Genomic DNA, 20,003 nt, shown 5'->3' with positions numbered 1-20,003 from the left:
GGTCTCTGGGTGGGTGGACCCCATACGAAATGCTCTTTGGCATCAAGATGTTTGTCCCGAACCTTGATGGTCTAGACATGGCGGTGTCAGCCGCACCCTTTGACATAGATGATCACTCTGCTGTATTACAGAATCTACAAGAGACCAGAGACAGTCTTGCAAAGGAACACTTGCCCTCCACAACTGATGCTGCGCTTCAGATTCCGGTAGTTGGCTGGCTACCTCGAGTTGGTGACCTGGTCCATGTGAAAGAGGAGAAGAAGAAGGAGTTCGGCCCCTCTTATCGTGCTCCAGTACCAGTGCTTGGCGTGCAGGGTACACAAACAGTCATTTTACCTCCACTTCCTGGTTACAAGGATAACAGGTACATCTCCATTGACAATGTCAAACTACAACAAGTGGCCGATTCTTCTTAGTATGACTCCAGCGGTCTATTGTCCAGCAATGCTGAGAAATTCTGTTTTGGCTCCAGCAACCACCAACAGGCCTGACATTGCCATTGAGATGCATACAGTTACTAATCATTTATTGCCTACACCGGCTGGTGGTCCAATTGAAGATACTGAGTATACTTATCCCACAGATGTGTTGTTGCCTGGTTTACATTCAAGTGCAGTTGACCAGTCACATGTTTCATTTGACACTAACTCTGTGACTTCCAATGCCCCATCGAAAATTTCTATTTTTGCAGCTTGGTTTAAATTTACAATTAGATTCATTGATGGAACTTTGGCACCCCACTCCTCATCACACATTATGAAAAGGGACCAGACTTTTGTGGTTACTATTACTGCCTGGCCTGTGTTGGATGGGATTGTATGGGATGCTGTTAAATTTCAAATTCATGGTCCCACAGAGGTGATTAATGTCCCCAATGTACTTCGTGTTTCTATGGGGGATGTTGTGAAACAAAACATACGCTCTGATGATTGGGATGTCCAAGCCGTAGAGGCTCTTTTTTCTGATTTGAAATATTATGCTGCTTTTGATGCTGAAGATTTGTATTTAGAGACAGCAAATTATGGCGAGTTGTTTTGCTACCAACACTATGGCAATCATTTCCTACATAAAGCAAATACATTTAGAAATCGTGTCAATTATACACAATGGGAACATTGTCCAGCACCAATTGAAGGCAGCTCCAAAACTCTCTTGAGCAAATTTACATATTTTACTGACTTCAGTGTATCTAAACCTGATGCCTTTTATTTTAAGTTGGCTGCTGAGTCAGCTTCCAAAGTCAGACTGACCCACACTAAATTATTATATTCGAAATCCTTTATGGATAACTTAGCTATAGGGGGCTATGAGCTGTGGAAAAATACCATTGATCTTAAATCTGTTTGGGGTTCTAAAGCTTGGCAGGTACAAGGCATCAAGGCACTACATCGTGCATGCCTTATTCCAAACCACATGCTGTTTTTGAATTCTACCATTTATCAAACCACCTGCCTTAGATTGGCTACTTCTAAAAAGATAAATTCCCCCTCTATTCCTGATCTGGGCGCTTATCCAAAATGGAATAATCACACAGATCTGTCCCTTGATGCGTTGCAGTCATTCATTACTAATACATCCTTCAACATTTCAAACCTAGACCCTGAAGGGTGGTTAATATGGCAGAAGAGCTCAGATTCCTGTCAACATCGTTTTCCGGGTCTATACCCTGGATATACACAGGTTAGAGTGGACCCCCAATTTGAATCTTCCCATTCAATTACTATCTATTCTGTAGGGAAGTTATGTCAGAACTGGCTGCAACATTCCACCTTGGCATCTGTTAAACTTCATTTATCAAAATTGAACGACAAAGTGGATATGAATGATTTTGTTAAGGGTCCTGTGGGTGGCAGGTCCAAAAGATGGATGTATGCTGTTTACAACGAAGTTTGGAAATTATCTCAAATGAGGCTGCTTCCAGATTAAGGGCTATTGATCAAGCCAATTTAGATAAAGTGCTAGCTGTCATCGATACCAGAATTAACACCCTTTCGCCCAGAATTTACACATTAGATAATATTGTTTCATCTGTTGTGGATATTGTACAGGATGATATGTCTGTTTTATACCATGATCAAAATCAATTACGTTCTATAATGCAGTTTGCATGGACTTTACAAACATTGAAGGCTGAGAAAGTTCCCTGGGACTACATGAACACATCATCTTTATTCCTGCCCTTTAATCTGACTGATAAACAACAGTTCATGTCCATGAAGGATGCAACATACTCAATACTGCATATTGAAAAGTTGGAACCTTTACCTTTCGCTGTGGCCAAATCGAACTCAGCTGTGTGGCATATCCACGGTTTAATCACCTTACCCTTTCCATTGTTTAAGTTCAGTTCATGTATGAAACATTATGCCCTAGGCAGATACGAACCATTGGGTACTGCTTCCCTGCATGAAGTTTGGTCATTTCCATTTATATACAGGTGCCCGAGAGAGGGTAAAGAGGTTTATTTAAAAGGAGAGGAATGCACTTCCACACCTGATCACTCAGTAGTCTGTAGGAACATCCACAGTAAATTGATCGTAAATGGACTGCCAGTGTCTGCCTTTTAAGATAAGACTGCTGCGACGCACCATGGGTAAGGGGCACTTGGCTGGTTATATGTGAGCATGTGTGCACATGAGTATGCACAAGTGTGAGGCCTGCACGTGTGAGAGTACTGTTGCACTCAGCCTGGTAGCTGTGCATAGGTAAGCTGGTGCAGAGGGTGCTCTGCAGGATTTGATATTGACCTGGGGTAGGCCTCGTAATATTAGTGGACACTCATAGGGGAGATCAGTGTGGGTTACTGTCTTGTCGGCAATGACCCTCTATTATACACTTGCGGGGAAAACTGCCTTACTGGGCAGTTTCACTTCCCTTCAGCCTATAGAGACTAGTGACGTATCAAAATGGTGTGGCGCCTGTTTTCCAAATGCAAATCCGAGAGTTCCAAGAAGATATCTGTACAGCTTATAGGTCAGTCAGTATTGTCATAGTTCTCTCGCTCAGCTCTGGATCAGAGCCTAGGCCTTTTGTCACCCTTCTGCGCCAAGTTAATTAGATTTCTCTCCAGCAGCAGAAACAGTGCTTCACCCAGCTCTTGAGGAACAAAGGGGTGAGCATGAAGGTCCTGCATCAATCAATTACCTGTCACTCTTGATGGACCAGCCCAAGCCCACTAAACAAAGGAGGGAGCCAAGATCTCTAGAGCAAACACACTTTCCTTTGATGTTTTGGTGAGAAAGGCCCTGGCAGTTATGGCAGTGAGGGGTGGAGCTGAGAACCCCCAAGGAGGTGTGATAAGTGGCTCCTGGGTGACACCATTTTGAATTGTCCAGCAGGCTGTGCAGGAGGTTTGGGACAGGGGTGAAGAAGTGATGTGGCATCCCAGGATTGCCCAGAGGTGCCTGGCTTCCAGAACTTTCTGCCCCCACTGAAAATGTCTTACAGAAGGGGGAGAGCTCTCTCTGGTTTGTGTTTATCTGCTGAGCACAGGGGCTGGAGGTGGGAGTCATAGACCACTGGAAAGAAGAATCCTCCGATATCCATCTGGAGTATGGACTCTGACTACAGTTGTCCCTAGGATGAGTGGGGCTCTCCCCAGGACCAGGGAAGCTGGTCTCCTTACAACTCACAAGGACTAGTTTGGGTAAGAACTGAACTTCTGCACCAAGGAGGCGAGGAGCCCCAGAAGAGAGAAAGCAGAAAGGCTGGTGCAGGGATTCAGTGGAACCAGCCCCTGACTAAGTTCGCTAACTAAGAGGCCAGGTGGCCTAAGTAGAGTGCTCCATGTTGCTAGGGCTCACCATCAGGAGCAAAATTATCCAAACATGGATTAAAACTAGGCCTTGGTGGTAAATTCCATTCCGCTTGCGGAAATTGCAGAATTTGGGTAATTTCGCCTTCCGCATAGAACGCGGAATTTCCCAAAATTTTGCGTGTTGCGGCTTCGCAGAATTCTTTGCTTGTTCGCGTTTTCAAAATGCGTGTTCGCGAGATATTCCCCCCCGAGCATGCAAACAGCGATCGCGAACAGGAAAAAAGCATCGCGAACAAGCAATTCCACGTGTTCGCGGAATTTCTGCGTGTTCGCGTGGATTTTTTACCGTTTCACGGAGTTTGGATAGCGCAACTACGCAAATTCCGCCCATCACTAATTAAAACAGCCCAACAGGGCCAGGGATATTGCAGGACAAAGGATTTGATCCCCCCAGTGCAGGCCCGGAGCCAGTGAAGCTCCGCCTCTGGAAGAGTTTATTCCCCTCGGGTGGGCCAAGGCCCAGGGGATGCCACCCGGAGCCTGGACAATGTTCCCACCCTGGAAGGGGCATATGTGGGGCCTCCTCCCCAGAGCTCACAAGGCTTGGGGCCCCTGATGCCTTAAGAGTACAGGAAATCGCCGTCATGCTCCCCAAAAGGAGAAAGAGAGAGGCAGGGCCAGGGATGTGAGCTCCTGGCCTCCGACAGCCTAGAGAAGGATTGGGGAATGCTGCCGCACTCTCCACATCCTTGGTGGTCCTGCTTCGCTCCCTGTGCCTGTGTCTGGAGGGAGTGAGCATCCCCACCACCATCACAAGCACCCAGCTGGCACAACCTGGCAGGGGAGAACAGAGCGGCCAACTTTCAGCAGCAGGAGAGAGGCTGCTGCACGGGAGTGAGCGTGGCAGCCAGGAGAGGACTCCCTGGGCTGCCCCCAATGTGGGAGACACACAGGGGTGCTCGGGTGGGACACAGCATCACCAACAATAAGACTAAAAGAGAAACAAAGGGTGAGTCTTGAGAGGTTGCGTGGTACATCAAAAGGAAGCAGCCAGAGCTGCCAATAATGTATTTATGCTCCAGAGAGAGCACCCCATAATGCCCTGGGGCTTGAAATGGACAAAGCCATTTTTGCTGTTGTGGTGGCCCTAGGACAGTGGAGCCACTACAAATGAATGCCAGAGTGTGGGGGAGCTGCAGAAGTGCTGCAGCCTCCCCCCCAGGATCCCTAAGAACTTCCTTAAAAGGGCAGACCCTAAAAGTCTGATTTGGATGTTGGCCTTTTTTGGCAGTCTTCCCGCCTGGCTACCTGGTGGTATGCCCACTCTAATAAAGTGCTTGTGGTTTCACGGAGTAAAGATTGTCGTGGTCCTGCCTACTCCGCCGGGGATGTTCACCTGCGTCGAATGCGCAAAAGCAGCTGTCGAAGGGTGTACCTCCACATTCACACCCGGCCAATCACCATGTGCCTTCCCACCGATGTGACTGTGGAGGTCAAGCCGCCACACCTGAGTTAGCGGTTCGGAACCGATATAAGGCACAAACTCACTTTTACTCACATTTACTCTCATTCACAGCTATGAACCCGATCTACCAGTTGGTGCCTCTGATCCTGGTGATCGATGACGAAAATAAACACCGTCACGGACAGAATCGACGGTAAGCAACACCTTTACCTGTTACCTTTTCAATTGCCACAGAACTGAAGTGCTGTAATCTTGTTTCAGAAAATCATACTTACAAGTGATAGCATACCAATGTACAATGCATATGTCTGAAATGTTGATAGAAGCACAACTAAATCAGCACATTGGATATATATATAGTTGGTGTAGGCTGCCTTCAAACAAATCTACACTTGCACAAAAAGGATAACAAACCCAAAAAAATACATACAGGTGTGTTTTAAAAAAAAGTAAAAACACTGTAACATCATAAACATATGCAACACACATTGCGGGAAGAGCAATGTAACACGATGTACAAATTGCACTACACAAGCTGGAACCTTATTACCTTATTTACAGTATTCATTAGCATTAAAATCTGTGTTAGTTACAATTTGGGAGCATCCAACATATACATCCATGGAACTTTAGACTTTGTCTACTACAAGTCCTGTACAATATCCAAATTCAATAGTCACAATACTTAATAGGATGTAATGCATATGTGCTCAGACTGAGCAGGAATCAAGGTCAAATAAACACACCTACGGCAACACATTTAGAAAAACAAATGTTTAACATCAATTAGTTGTTACAAGTGGCCTAACTAGGATGAAAGGGTGAACCTACATCAAATGGCCATCACATACTATGATAAACTGTGTATGCACTTAACTAACTACACATTAACTAATCTAGCAAGATTACATGGGCACCATGATAAAGAAAAAGAAGTACTTCACATTTGAGTTAGAAACATTGCTAGAAATCAAACAATTGTGAATTAACATTATTGACACAACAAACTTGATGAAAACAAATATATATTTATTTGCAAAACTGAGATAATTATCTCAAATTTAATCAGCAAGCTACCAATCCAAAGTAAATAAGTGTCAGTAAGTGTCTCTTGCACTCCTGTGCACTCGCACAACAACTTGCCTCCCAAGGTACTACCATGGGAACCTCCTCAGGAAGGGCATCTATGTGGCAGAGAAGGCAACTCTAGGTCTTACATGGGAGGGGGTGGTGTGGGGTCAGTAGAGGGGGTTGGGCTTGGGAGCTGAGGGGGTTGGAATTTGTCTGGGAAGCTTTTTTCCTTTTTTTATTACCAGTGCTTTTAGGGTTGGGAGGGGAAGGGCGGGGCGGGGGGCTTGTCAGGGGAACGTTTGGGTTTGGGAGGGGAAGGGGGGTGGTTGGGTTTTGTCAGGGGAGCCTTTCTTTTTTTTACCGGCACTTTCGGGTTTGGGAGGGGAAGGAGTGGGTTTTGCTTTTGGAAGGGTGGGTTTCTATTTTTTAGTGGTAGTCTCACGAGGGGGAGGTTTTTTTTAAATTTGTGAAGTCGGGGATTGGGGCGTGGAGGGCATCAGGGGAAGGGTAATGAGGATATCTTCTCAGGAAAATGGGTGGGAGGTTCAGGAGGGGGTGAGGTTTGGGAGGGAGAGGGAGTGGGTATGTCTTTCATATGTGTTGAGGGTGCAGGTGCCTGTGGGTCTGGTGTATGTACTGAGTGTTTTGTGGTCTGTTGTTTGCTAGGTGAGTGTTGTGTGGCTGAGCATTGGTGTTTGTTTTTCCGAGGTCTGCTTCCTAATGGGTGCGTGGTGTGGAGGTACAGGGGGTGGTGCATGTGTGTGTGGTGTTTTGTGTGGTGTCTGTCAGTGTGCTGGTGGTTGGTGCGAGGGATGTGTCTGTGGTGGTGGGTGCACTGTCAGTGGATCTCCGTGGTGGAGTGGTGAGTGTGTCTGTGGAGATGGTGCGCTGTCAGTGGGTGTGTCAGTGGAAGGGGTGGTGAGTATGTCTGTGGTGGTGGGTGTGCTGTCAGTGGGTGTGTCAGTGGACGGGGTGGTGAGTGTGTCTGTGGTGGGTGTGGTGCATGCATGTTCTTCAGTGTGCCTCTGTATCCTTTTCTTTGTTTGTGTGTGTCCTGCTTTGGTCCGTTGAAGTGTCTGCATGCAAATGTTTGCGTGTGCTTTGGACAGGGCTGGGCTTGAGAAATGAGGATGAGGAAGGTATGGGAGGTGAGGCAGGAGATTGGGCAGGTTGAAAGGCTGCAGTCAGGGAGGAGGCCAGAGGCGGAACGACTGCTGTAGGGCAGAAATACCACTGTGAATGCATTCCAGGAAAGCTGATATTTGCTGAATCTGGGTGCTAAGCCCCTGGACGACATTCAGCAGGGCAGTCTACCCTATAGCGTTCATGCGCAGGAGCCCAACAGCCTCCTCACTGAGTGCAGGGGCAGGTGGTGAGTTGCCGGGGCAAAGGAGACTGCACTCTTTTTGTAGTGCGGGCCGGCCAAATGGGGGTCGTAACAGGGAGGGCGGAGGTGGGACTCGAGATGGCGGACAAGGATGCAGGTGTAAAACTTCCTTGTGGTTCCGCCACCACTAGGGGATTCTCACTAGTCGAGGCCTCCGAAAAAGATGAACTAGAGCTGGAGTCCTCCACAGCAATCACCCTCCGTGAGACTAGGTCCCTCAATGTTGCTGGTGTTGGCAAAACTGGAACCGCAGTAGCTGGCTGCTTCCCCGCCTTGTTGGCCACGCTCTCCTTCGCCTTCTGCCAAAGATGCTGTGAAGACATATACAGTAGATCATTGTATCTATGTAAATGGAACTAATCATAAATTTAGATCACAATACGTTTAACAAGATTTTACATTACACCTGATTCAGGCGCTCCAACTTTGTTTAGACATTATCATAATCAAATGCACGCAGGCAACATTTTGTGAAACTATTTGGTCACAGGTTGGTCATTACACATGATAGCTCCTGTATCATGGATGATCTTGTCTCTCACCTATCCATTACATTTCTACAGGTACAGTCCAACACCTCTGAATGTTTGCCCTTCATTGCATAGAATAATGAACTTAGTTCAGCATAAGGATATCAACCTAAAATACCTTTGAACAGTGTTTTTAAAAGCCCAAAAACTATGCATCATTTCTATTCACAAAAAGGGTATACATGTATCAATGTTTATCAACAAATACTGCAATTTTGTACCAAAATGTGTATGCACTGAAAGCCTCTGTGCTTTGGGTGGGCCTTTCAGAATGCTAGCACCTACTCCAAGTAACTCAAATATATGTCAAATGTCTAAATGACTATATGTATCCTGTACTAAAATAGCTTAGCAATGGCGCACGCACAATGTCGATACCTATGCTGTAGAAGATTTATTTGTAACAAACTGTAGGCTGAATTGTCATTTTACATCCACAGCATAAGTAAAGGCATAGGCCTTGATACACTGCTAATACACTCCAGTACATACCATAAACATTTTCACATTTGACTCCTAAATCTCTCATCATGAGTGTTAAAATGTTTACTAGTGTAAAAACCGTTGTCACAATATATGGTGGCTTGCACTTTAGTTGGAAATTGGTAAAACATCACAGTAAATAGTACACACACTGATACATATATCCTGATCACTTCTAAGACACAAAGTAACTCACAATATGCAGCATTATACACTTGATAGATTTTTACTTTTGACTAATGAGTCATAATTTGGGCCAGATTCGGTGTTTCCTTGTTAGAAAAGAACAATATACGTGTGATGGAAAATTCCAGCACCAAAAATGCCTTGTAAGTGTTCCCTTTGACTCCATCATAGATCTATCTTCTGGACACAAGAAAGGCCAATGATCAATGGCTTTATTTATCTGTTACTGCGTCACCAATGTGTACACATTGCTGCCTGTGTTCTTAAATGTTTATGCCTCTCACAGAATTGTATGAGAAACCAGACTGGCTTACATCCACACTTGTGAAGGAGTAAGACATAATGCAAAACTGTCACTTGTAATAGGAAATAACATGTATTTATGATTCTCAGCACATTTTAGATATGTATAGAGCCTACAATCTAGCCATGGAATCTGATGGCATTAGAGAATCTGGCTCACTTGCTCACTCTTGTGTGTGTATGAAACCAACTTATCAAGGTGAGGTCTGGAATATCCACTGTATCATGATTGCATATTATGCAATCATGCATAATATGCAATGATAATAAGCCTAGATCATTCACAATAGGAAAGGATCATCACACCTGATGCATTAAGAAGTAGTGGCTGGTTAAGTACAACTGTCCCTTTTACATTCAAACAAACGCTAATGTGTAAATGTTGCTTAGGCAGGCATGTGTCTGCAGAAACCAGTCCATTGGTAGTGAATACAAAATAGGTGGTATCCTTTTCCACAAATTTGTGTACTAAACATTTCATCATACACCGTGTGCCAAACTTGCAGCTTCAAAAACTCTTCTTCGTTGGACATGTGTCAACATTCCAGTAGATGCCAAAAATAGTTGCTGTAACTAAAAATAGTTAACATGTTCAACGCACACTACAACGTACCCCGTTGATGCTGCTGCTGTTGGGCTCTCAACTGCCCATCAAGTGCTTGTTAGGATACCGCAAAAATGCGGGCCATTGGGGTGCGGGAGGTCAGTGTGTGGTGCATGTGCTTCCCACCTTGGGAGGACTGCCTGAGCTGGACTTCGCTGACTTTCAGGTTCAGAGTCATAGATGCTCCTCTCACTTCTTCCTGCAGTGAATGCTGCACTGCTTGTAGACCCCCAGGGTCTGCACCTTCCTGGCGATGGCCTTCCAGATGTCCCTCTTCTGACAGGGGTTGACCTGTATCAATACAAGCAAAGAAAGCATAAAGAATGGGTTTGTGACTTTTTGCTTGTCCAAAGTGATGTCACACAATTTCTCTACACTATCCCAAGCATGACTCATAAGTGAACATACCACATGTACATCTTCACATTCTGACCCCAAAAAAATCTAAATGTACACTTTTGTAGTAACCTGTTGATTATCCTCATTCCTTGTCACTTACTACACTCACGAATCCAGCACAGTGACATCATGTAGGCCAGAGTCACCTACATTTTCAATGGTGTGAGCTACTTCTGATAACTGCAAAACATTGTGAGCTATTCACAGCCAAGCAACGTGTACATTCTTAGCAGACCCCATCATGGCCAGCTTCATTGACTTGATGCCTGAAGGCCATAGAGCTAAATACTCTGGTTGGAAGTACATACTATAGCTAAGGGAACTCTGAAAGGGCTGACATGAGTGTCAATGAGAGTGTGCTCTTTGGGGATGATTGTACATGTGAACCTATAGATGGGCTATCATTTTACGGATGACACAGTCTGTGTGGTAAAATCTTGTGGCACAGGACACACTTCTTCCCATGTGTAGTACTGTTACATGGGTGACACAAACATACATTTGTATGTCTATTTGTTTTGGGGAGAATGTGAAGGTGCAGAAAATGGTTCCATGTTAAGGAGTGTTTGATAGAATTTTTCTCTGCACCATAACATTTCCCCAATTCAAATGGACATGCAATTGTTTATTTGTGTCAATCATATAACAGTACCACATATGGGAAAAGGTGTGTCTTGTGCCACAAGGATTTACCTCACAGACTCACTGTCTGCACTGTCTGACTGCAGCCCACTTCCTCCCAGTGGCCAGTATTCACTGTGCCATCAGTAATAATGCAAGACACAGCCCTTTTTTAGATGTGACATGTTTGAAAGTGCAGAAAAATGTTCCACGATAAGAAGTGTTTGGCTGAACATTTCTCTGCACTTCAAATTATTCTGACTGAGCATTGCTCATTGTCAGGCCCTGATTTCTACAGCATGCTGATCATGATGTCACATGAACACAGCCTTCCCTTAACTTTCATTTGGAAAACTGACCTTGTGCCCATCTAATGACTTACGTCAAAGCTGTGTGCCACTTTTGAGGGGTCTGCGAGCTACTGGTAGCTCCCAAACTGCTGTTTTGAGACCCCTGGCCTAGGCTGAGGGTCTTGTGGCACCATACACATAGCAAACATCAATTTCATTTGATAGCTACCGTAAACATTTACATGTACAGTTGTAAATAAATTAGAATGTATTTTCATATGTCCCTAGCTGAGTGCAGGTACCTTGAGAAGCATGTGCTTTTGGGAACAGTTGTCCTCAACGTCACACATGTTAGTCTATGGCTGTGTCAGTTGTGGAGTACAACATCCACTAGGGAATCAAGGTCTGCTGCGGACGTGCGCGTACAAATGCCCTGATGGTGAGGTTAGGCAGCAGCCATTTTAGGTCTTCAAATATTGCTTTGGTGACTAAGTGCGTCACCACCACTCAAAAACAAGGCTACTTTCTTTCCACATGTAAAAACCGAAGGACACTAATGTTTGTTAAAAAACTACATTTATTTGTAGTGGGTTAGTGCTGTGACATGCGAGAGTCGGGCTGTGTTAACACCCCCGTTGATGCTACTATTTTAAGCAAATAACATTTTTAAAAATGATATATAAATAATACATTATAAATGTATTATTTTCAAAATTATTTTTTGATTTGATTTTAAAATCCAAAAATGGACATTCAGATGTAAAAAAGTGATAAACACAATTTTTACATTTAACAAAATGTAGTCAAAGCACATATATATTGTGCACACCATGACATTTGTGTGAATGAGCATAAATGCATAAGTGGGACATTTTTTGACAATGACATAACTTTTTTTCAATTGTATACATTTGAAGTCTGTGAGAGTGAACCGCCCATTTCCAGGCCATGCCACCATGGAGGAAAGGGATATTATAAAAAAAAGTTCAGATTGAATGGGGAAACTATACTGGATTTGTCATCAGCTGGAGCCTGCTCTTCTAACACGCAACAGAAATCCCACAGCTATTACACCAATTGTCAAAGTCATATCAATACTTCATTTTGTGGCCACAGGATCATTCCAATACACTGAGGCAGTATCTGGTGGAATGTCACAACCAACTTTCAGTGGTGTGCTACATGAAGTTCTTGGGTCAATAAGACACATCACAGTTCTTGGGTCGCCTGCCACATGTGGTTGGAGCAATAAATGGTACACATATTGCCTTAGTGTCACCAAGCACCAGGGGACAAGTATACTGCAAATGGAAGCACTTCCATTCAATCAATGTGCAAGCTGTCTGCTTACCTGATTTGTACATCTCAAGTCTTAGTGCCCATTTCCCTGGATCTGCCATGATTCCTCTGTACTACGGAACAGCAGCATACCCCAGTAAATGACCCAACTTGGACCTGAGAGGGTCTGACTTACTGGTAAATACAATCAGACATGACACTGTTCGGGTAATGACAAGGTGAATCACCTGTAATTGTGTTACTTATTTTGCCTAAATTTTCCATTTCCATTTAGAGGATTCAGCTTATCCTAGCTGACCATGGTTATTGGCACCTCTGAGGAGTACAACAACGCCAGGGGAAGTCCGCTTCAATGAGGCCCATGGAAGAACACGAAGGCCAGTTGAGCAGTCTTTTGGGCTCCTGAATGCCAGATTTCACTGTCTGGACAAGCCCGGTGGAGCCCTCCTCTACTCACCCGATAAGGTGTGCCAAATCACTATGGCCTGCTGCACGTTGCACAACATCGCCTTGCGAAGGCACATCCCATACATCGCAGAGGATGGAGAGCATGAAAAGCCACCGGGTGAGGATGCTAAAATGGAAAATGAATATGACAGTGGTGAAGAGGAAGAAGTTGACGTACGTCAAGATGTTATTGCCAACTTCTTTACCTGAGTGTAAGTATACATCTACATTTCATGACATTAAGCTTCAACCAACTTTTAAACTCATGAGAACTGTCTGTGTTGGGCATTTTTCAGAGAGGACTACTGGGTTCACAACAAACTTTGCAGTTTGATTGTTATCAGAAAATGTATCCTCCGAAGTACAGATTTGTAAGGTGTCTAATGTGTCATCTCATTTACATGATCTCTTTTCATTTCGATTTGTTTTCGGATCCGCACCATGTCATCTTCATTTGGACATTTCAACATTGGGACATTTGCAGATACATGCTGCTGTTGCAAAGTACAATAGGAACGTGGGTTGATCCTGTGGAAGACACACACAGACTTTGTGAGTACATATCTTGTACTGAGACAACTTGACCAGTGATTGGATGGAAGTTATGGAGATTGCATTGGACTTGTTCTCTGTAGAATGGTGACCCCAAGCCAATAGGTGCTGCTTGATTTGCTGTAACCAAATGTGGTAGTCAACCAAAAGCAACCATCTCCATTCACATTAGCAAAATGCTCATTTTGTGTTAAGGGTATGAATTATTTGATGTGTCTCATCATTGAAGAACAAACTTGTGGTTGCACACCGCTTAAAGTAGGTTGTGATATTCCTACAGATACCGGAAGAGTGTATTGGACTGACCGTTGTTTCCACAAATTTAAGTATTGCCAGGATTTTGTACAATTGGTGTTATTGTTGTATAATTCCTATTTTGAGACAGGGATGTGGCTCCAGCTGATGACATTATCATATAATATGTTGCCTATTAAATCTGAAACTTTTGAATATATCCTCTTCTTCCATAGTAGACAGTTGAGGAACTGGAAAAGTCACAATGGCACTGAATATTTGTGCTATTTATGTTTTTTATGTTTCATACAAATTTACCAGATCAATCTTTTGCAAATTTGATTAAATAGTATGTGATGATTTTTAGCTATTTGTATTATATTGTAACGGAACACAATTTTGGTAAACCTTACCTACTTGCAATTCACTTATAAATACACAAACCTTTTGTTGTAAACATTTTGAAAAATATGATGGAATATTTAACAATAGCATGAATACAAAACAATAACTTCAACACCAGTCTTTTCTTTTGTTATTTTTTTTATCGCATAAAGGGAAATGAATCAAAAAGGGGATGAAGCAAACAAAATAATAAAAAGCCAGCCACGGTGATTGAACACATATTTGTTGAGCCAATCTTATTTTCAGTCCAATGTCCACAATACACCTGTCCTCAGAAAAGTTAATGAGACCAGAAATAGTCCACAGAGTGAACGGTAGTGACACACTGGATGAATTTAAGATTGCGGTTTCTTGCTGGTGGTGGGGGTATTACCATCCTCTCCTGGTGGTCCGTATGAATGTGTGCGCCTTCAGGTGATTAGTAGATCAACAGTTGCACGGACTGAGGTGGCTGAAGGTGTTGCCTCTGGTGGCAGGGTCTCCCTTTCTGTGGCTGGGGCTCATGGAGTAGGGCCAGATGGAGTTGACCCACACAAAGGGGAACATGGTGCAGAAAAAGCCCTGCACAGATGGATATTAATGTCCTGCAGCACCACAGTCAGGGAGCCCACATTAGAGTTCAGATTCTGCATCTCAACATTGCGCTCCATCTGCAATTGTGTCATCTCCTGCACCCCGGAAAGAACCTGGTTCATCATTTCCTGGGACTGCTGTAATGATTCCAAGAACTGAGTGATGTTGGCCTGCGTAATACTGACCCCAGTGGCCTCACTATGCTAAGCTGCTGAGCCACTCCCACTACCCCTCACCCCACTTACCTGTGGCCTTGGCACAGTGTGCCCCATCCCATTGTTTCCTGGCTGGACTGAAGGGGATGGTGGTGGTGGTGTTGTGTCGCCACCAGCCAATACTGGGGGGCACAAGATGGTGCTTCTTGCTCTTCGTCCACAGGAAGTGGAGGAATCTGTTGGCTGTGGTATTGTTACAGCTGGGGTGGGAGGTGTAGCTGTGGGCCAAGTGAGACTCACTGGAGCGGTCTACCCTGGATAATGCAGTGGAGCAGACGTATCATGTTCATCTGGACGTTCTGCACTGGAGACATGCCTGGAGAATTAACCATGGGCTGGAGTGGAGCGATCGGATATCCAGATGTTTGGCCATGTGCTGTGGCAATTGGCCCTATCAGGAATGTAAGAGAACATGTTTCAGTAAAAGTGTGGATTACACAGCCAGTGAGTTTTGACCAACTATAATGTAGACACATAAAAGGGAAAAGGAGTTGCATATCATGATTTAACCTTTCAGTGTAAAATTTCTTTAGTACACAAACAGTTCATGTTTCATACAAAAGTACTTGTATTAAGAGGTAAGACGATGTCCTGAAATGAAGAAAGAAGCATTAGTAAGTATACCTGAAATGTAGCAACCATTCAACATAACACAGAGAGGAGAAATGTTAAATTCAGCATCCCAAGGCCTAGCAGGCTAAAAGACCAACATTTACACAACTTAGAGAGATGTTTAGCTAGAGAGATGTTTAGCATTGGTCCTCATAGTTCAGTTTTAAGATATGCCACTTGTATTCCACATAAAGTTTTAGATGGCATACATTATTAAGGTCAACAAAAGCTGTTTTGTTGTACTAATGACCTCAATTCACTTACATGACAAGAAAATTACATGATTCAAAATTCACCACAAACAATTTTCAAAAGAGAGCATTAAATAGAGATTGATGAATTAATGACACTTTAGCATATGGGAACATTTGATGAAAAAGGGGAGATTGAGCAAAATTAAGGGGCAATATTTTTTCCCTACACAGATACAAGCCATCATGGTAGTTGTAGTTATTTCCAATTAACATTCACACCACTTGCAAAATTGTAACTTGAAAATACCTTGTGTAAATCTGTGTAAATCTGCAGTAGTAAGAGAACAGACATTTACTATGGGAAACACAGCTATGTTATTTGGAGAATTAACACTTACAAGCACCATAACATCATGTTCAATGTGATGGCCATTGAATGCTGTTATCTTAAATATAACTCAATACATTCAAACAAACAAGCCAAAGGAGGTGTTACAGATATATTTAGGTTTCTATGTCCAAATAAATGGGCATGACACATTAGCAATAGCTAACGTCAAAGCAAATTGGAAATTTGTGTTTAGTGACACAGTCAAAGGTATAACTTACTGTACTCCACTTCACCAGTGATTCCTGCAAAGCCTTCAGGATGTAGGATGGACAAGACCTCCTCCCAGTGCATGAGATGTAATGGGGGGATGGGAGAACCACTACCAGTCCTCTGGACCAGCATGTGCTGCTTGGATTCCAAAGAATGCACTCTTACCCACAGGCCATTCCACTACTTCTTAATTTCATCCTGTGTGTGCAGATTGTTAGCTACAGCATTCACTCTGTCAACTATTCTGGTCCACATTATTTGTTTCAGAGACAGGGGTGTATTTTGGACTTGTGTTCCAAACAATTGTGGCTCTACTCTTATGATTTCATCCACCACAATTGACAATTGTCCCTCTGTGAAACCGGGATTTTTGGTGCTAGGCATTGCCGAGAAAATTTTATACTTAAATTAAATTAAATGAACACAAGGAAACAGATTACATTTTAAAAAAGAGGGAGAAGAAACAGGTAGAACAATAAAAAAAAACCTGCTTGAATTCTGGGAATCCGCTTCAGTGTTGTGGTGCTGTGGAATGGAAAAGGATCATGGTCTGAAATTGTGTGTTTTTTATAGTGAGGTATACAAGTGTTCACAATTGTGCGATTGACATTAGTTGTGTGATGCTAGCATCACCACTACAGCCACAGAAGCAGTGCAATGCCAACCGCGTCCTGCAATGTACTCACTCTATCGGCAGACCGCCGCTATGAGACTGCCAGCCCAACTGCATTATCTAAATAGGCTTGGCGCAACCCACAGCCCTGGCGGTGACGAAGTACTATTCGCCAATATTGGAGTCTGCCGCGTCGGCTGTGGTGAGCCGCAGCCGCGACGGGAACCACTGTGTTGACGGCAGCTGGTAGTCAGCCCGCATAATCTAAATCCTGCTGACGGTCTGCCATCAGCTTAACGGATAACTCGGGACCGCTGCCACAGCTGGACGGCAGAACTACAATCAAAATGTAAATCAGGCCCCAAGTTTGGAGGGTCTAAAAAGGAATGACCAACCCAGGGTTTCCTTCAGTTTTTCAAGCACTCCATAGGCTGGAGCAGGAGCTCTACAACTGGGAGTGCAGTACCTTCTAGGGGCTGAGTTCATGGCTGCAAGTGCTGTGGCCTAATGGTTGTTAAAAAAGTCAAAGTGACTAGATGAATGTTGTAGAATGCTTTAGCTAAAGATGGTTGTCATAAGGATTTGAACAATGCTTTATTGAAGAGTGTTCTTCATGACAGTTTGGCAGTGCTTTCTTTGAAAGTATTATTCACCACAAGTTTCAGCAATGCTTTAGTCAAAGATGTCAATGCTTTATTTAAAGGGTTGTTAATGATGACAGTAATTCCTACTCCATGAGCGGCTGCAATCTTCTATTATTGATGATATGAGCACCTTATTGCAATGCCTGCTTACTCATGATAAGTGCAAAAGAGGATGTTATGCTTTACTACTGATAATGTGGGCACATGATTGCAATGCTTGATTTTCCGTAATAAGTGCAGAGGGATTATGGTTGCTGAAGTCAGAGACGGAATAAAGTATTACCTTAACATGTGATTCTAGTCTTGAAATTTGACAACATGGAGCTCATATAAATGACATCCCCACATATGACTGTGTTACATTGTATGGGAATGGGAGGTGTACTGTGAATGTAATGTTGACAAAAGGTATTCCCACCATTTTTATATATATATATATATATATATTCACTGAAAAAACCATAGGTTTCACACACGTTATAGTTAGGAATTAGCATTTAAAAAACCTTGCAAATTCACTGAAAAAACCATAGGTTTCACACATGTTATAGTTAGCGGAAATTTTACTGATAAAAAACCAATGAAATTCCCCCGTTATAGTTAGTGCAGGCAACTATAACTCACGCGACCGCAATCCTCTGCTGATGCTAATACTGTATTTAGACACTTATTTGCCCATGTCTTCTTCCATACATTTTTAGCTATACATATATTGCAAATATTTTTTTTTCATAAAGACACATATGTCATCAGCAGAAGATTGCGGTCGCGTGAGTTATAGTTGCCTGCACTAACTATAACGGGGGAATTTCATTGGTTTTTTATCAGTAAAATTTCCGCTAACTATAACATGTGTGAAACCTATGGTTTTTTCAGTGAATTTGTACGGTTTTTTAAATGCTAAGTTACTTTACGCCATTCGTGGCGTGCGCGCCCACTTAACGCAGTTCGTTCCGTGCGCGCACGGTGCGCTTCGCGCACCGTTCGCGCACAGTGAGCACGCGGTGCGCTTCGCGCACCGCGTGCCCACTTTACGCAGTTAGTGGCGTGCACGCACGGTGTGCACGCGGTGCGATGACAAAGCAAGAAAGCACGTCAACAAATCTGTTTCTGCTTTCCTCCGTGACTATGGTATGGGTGCCATTTACCACAACAACTTGCGTTATGACATGCAAGACATTTATAGAGGAGATGGTGTGCACTTCAATGATGGGAACAGAGTCTTCCTCTTGAACCTTAGACTCTGCATCGGTACTTACTTGTAGGTACCACTAAAAAATCATTTCATAAACACAACGGCTCTTTTTAGAGCCCCCTAATATCTAAACACTTAAATCTGATTTTCATTTTTTTTTTTTTTTTTTTTCTACCGTACGCTTACCGTAAGCTTACCGTACGCGTACCCCGTGATTTTTTTTAAAATCAATAAATGTTTTCTTTGTACTTTACAGTCCTTCTTTGACCCCCTCACAAATGTAAGGGGGTCTGTAACTCTCCTCATTGCCCCCTTTCCTTGTTTTCACTCTTTTTTTTCAGAGTGAAATACACAAAATGGCGGCCGGCGCTTCCTGGTTTCGGCCGATTCGAATGTTTACTAAGATCTAAGAGCCAATCAGAATCGCGCTCGCGCACGCCACCGTACGCTTACCGTAAGCGTACGGTAAGCGTACCGTAAGCGGGCTCAGATATATATATTGATTTAAAGGCTATTTTCTCAGAATCTACTGAACAGATTTACACCAAACCTACAAAAGGCACTTCCTTGACCTAGGGACTACCTCTCTGCCAAATTTTGAGTAATTCTGTTCAGCCGTTCGGTCTGTAGCTCGTTCTAAAGGTCCTATGGAAAAATGCATGGGAAAAACGCGTTTTGGGACCCCCCTTTTATCTCAGCCCCCGCTTGACGGATCCCCCCGAGACTTTCAGGGTAGGAGCGGAGCGTAGCGCCCCACCTATTTTGAGAAATTCGCGAGGATTCGTCGACCGGCGCCAAAGTTATTCAAAATAGAATGTTGAGGTTTTCCTATGGAAACGTGGTCCTAACTATAACTACCTACTGGCGACCGCCAGTAGGTAATATATATATATATATATATATATATATATATATATATATATATATATATATATATATATATTTGCCACAATGGGATCCAATCGATCCTGCGCGCTCAATTGCGGGTGCTCTGCATAGGGGTCGGATCCAGACCCAGTTCATCAATTTTACTGCCAATGATGCGGCACACAGGGATTCAGTTAGTTAAGTTGATTTATTCAGCAACACTCAACCAACGCGTTTCAGCCTCCTGAGGCTGAAACGCGTTGGTTGAGTGTTGCTGAATAAATCAACTTAACTAACTGAATCCCTGTGTGCCGCATCATTGGCAGTAAAATATATATATATATATATATATATATATATATACATAAATGATTGTGTAGTATTGAGTAGTGTGTGTGTAATAAATGTAATGTAATACAAACACAGACTGGACAATTCTTTATTGAGTGTTATTAC

At 43.4% G+C, this 20,003-nt stretch overlaps 1 long non-coding RNA gene across 1 annotated transcript; it reads left to right on the top strand.

Moving 5' to 3' along the window:
* The first annotated feature begins 236 nt into the window (after positions 1–236).
* On the top strand, positions 237–12,805 carry LOC146862592 (uncharacterized). Its single transcript, XR_014978489.1, has 3 exons — positions 237–364; positions 5,334–5,415; positions 12,670–12,805. It is a non-coding gene; the product is annotated as an uncharacterized LOC146862592 (long non-coding RNA).
* The last annotated feature ends 7,198 nt before the right edge of the window (positions 12,806–20,003 follow it).

This window comes from Triturus cristatus, chromosome 2_2, assembly GCF_964204655.1.
Source record: "Triturus cristatus chromosome 2_2, aTriCri1.1, whole genome shotgun sequence".
Lineage (NCBI taxonomy): Eukaryota > Metazoa > Chordata > Amphibia > Caudata > Salamandridae > Triturus > Triturus cristatus.
The sequence above is the reverse complement of the archived record's forward strand: the minus strand, read 5'-3'. Positions and strand labels throughout refer to the sequence as shown.